Source organism: Penaeus vannamei, unplaced genomic scaffold, assembly GCF_042767895.1.
Source record: "Penaeus vannamei isolate JL-2024 unplaced genomic scaffold, ASM4276789v1 unanchor401, whole genome shotgun sequence".
Lineage (NCBI taxonomy): Eukaryota > Metazoa > Arthropoda > Malacostraca > Decapoda > Penaeidae > Penaeus > Penaeus vannamei.
In genome coordinates this window covers 37501-40000 of record NW_027213405.1, presented here as the reverse complement: position 1 = coordinate 40000, position 2500 = coordinate 37501, and the positions used below count along the sequence as shown (strand labels likewise).

The following is a 2500-nucleotide window of genomic DNA, read 5'->3' as shown; positions in this document are numbered from 1 at the left end:
AGAGGACGAAAGAAGAGATAGAGAAGTAGGGGACGTTATAGAAGCAAATATAGATAGAATATATGAATAAGTAGATAGATAAATAGATAAACACAAACAGGATAGATAAATAGATATAGACAAACAGAGAGACAAACAAACAAACAGAAAGACAGACAGACGAACATACAAACATCAAACAGGCAAATAATTAGCCGACAGACAGGAAGATACCTAAATGAATAATATTAATTTGGAAATTACTATTCACATTTTTGGATTTACATAAATAGAATCAACATATCTTGGACAAAACAAACATGGATATTTACATAATATGCATAATTTGGATATATTAGTTATTTGTACATCTGGCTGGCGTCGTGAAATCCGGTCAAAAATGTGTCTATTCACTGAAAATTTTATGGTGAATGTCCAGGTTGCGATGATTAAATCTACGGACCCAGAACCCTCGTTTCACTTACTCGGTGAAACTCTGAGAAAATGGGCTAATATTAACTCTACTGGGAATGATCCTTATGATGAACCCAACCCAACCGAATGTAAATGAGTTTATACAAATTAATTCAGGAATATCAGGAAAATTTAGTCGTATAAAGCATAATGATAATGAAATAATGATCATAATGATAATGATAATGATAATGATATCAATGATAATGATGATAATAATCATAAATTGAAAATGATAATGATAATGATAATACTCATAGTTACAAGGATGATTATGACAACAAAGATAAAGACAATAATAATGATGATAGTTATAATGACAGTAAGATTAATGATAATGATAATGATAATGATGATTATGATATCAACAAAGATAATTATGATAAATAGATAATGATGACAATTATATGCTGGTGATATTAACAACAATAGTAAAAACAATAATGATAATGATGATAATGATGAAATCAATAAGAACAATGATAATGAAAATGGTAAAAGAAATAATGCACTAATGATGAAAATATGATTATCTTAAACCGCGATTTAATCTACAGGCTGACTATCTCAATTCCATGTTGAATTTCCAGATTGCGGTGATTAAATCTACGGACTCACTACCCTTGTTTCACTTACTCTATCAGACAGTACAGAAAATATATTAACCCTAATTGTTCGGGAATATTTCGCATGACGAACCCAATCAAACGGAATATAAATGAATCTATAAAAAAATCGTATGATTAAGAGAAGGAACAATATATTAGGAGAATTCTTTTCCGTATAGAGCAGAAGTTGGCAGCCCAAAAATTCGAAAAAGTTATATTCTTCAGATTTGGCAGAGGCGCAGCACTGACGAGGCCGCGCTGTAAATTGGGAATGGAAATTACGGATAATTAACATTTTCCTCCTCAATGAAACCATCTAGAACTTCACAAATACCTATACGCAAAATTGTCGATTAGAATATAGTAATGAATGAAATATAAAATGATAATAATGATAATGATAATGATAATAGTAATAATAACAATAAATTGTTAATACCAGTGATAATGCTAATGATGATAATGCTCAGAACAATGATAATGATAATGATTATGATAATGATAACGATAACTATACTAATGATAATGATAATTAAGAAGATAACAATACTAATGATAATGATAATTAAGATGATAACAATACTAATGATAATGACAATTAAGATGATAAAAATAATCATGATGTTCTTATTCATAATAAGGATAATGATGCCGGTTGTAATTACATCATATCCATGAATTTAATTAACGTGAATCCCTTACATGCCGTATATCAGTGCAAGTATATAATATATTCTTTTCAATGATTTTCGATCTTTTTCGGAATGTTTAAGATGACTAAAGGAAGCTGTTCATGTCTTATAAAAAAAAAGAAAAAAACAGGCTACCGACCGCTTAAAAAAACGTAGATAAACAGAAAAAACAAACAAATAAAAAGAGGAACACAAAAGCTCAGAGGAAGAAGAGTCTGTTGAATAGACTCCGAGGAAAAGGAAGGGAAGGAGAATCAGAAGAGGGAAGAACGGAAATAAACTACGTAGGAGGAAGGGGAAGATGAGGGAGAAAGACAAAGACGAGGATGCTGTAGGGGTATAATGCCGGAAGAAGGAGAAGGAAAAGAAGAGGAAGAATTAAAAGGAATAAGTGGTAATGAGGAAGATAAGACGGGAAGGAGGATTCAGGAAGAACAAATGTAGAACAAAACTAGTAGGAAAGAATGCAGATGAAAGATGAGAAAAGGAATTAGAAGAAACGCCATAGGAACGAGGGAGACAGAGACAAAGATAGAGAGAGACGGAGGAACAGAAACAGAGACAGAAATAGACAGACACAGAAAGACACAGACAGAGACAGACAGATACAAACAGAGACAAACAGACAGACACATACAAACAGAGACAAACAGACAGAAAAGGAACAGAAAGACAGAGAGAGAAACTCAAAGAGAGAATGAGTAGGAGAATATTTTTTTTCATCCTTTTTTATCTTATTATCTTTAA

At 31.4% G+C, this 2500-nt stretch overlaps 1 pseudogene; it reads right to left on the bottom strand.

Moving 5' to 3' along the window:
- The window catches only part of LOC138860983 (uncharacterized), a 19073-nt pseudogene that overhangs the window by 13508 nt on the left and 3065 nt on the right, over positions 1-2500 (bottom strand).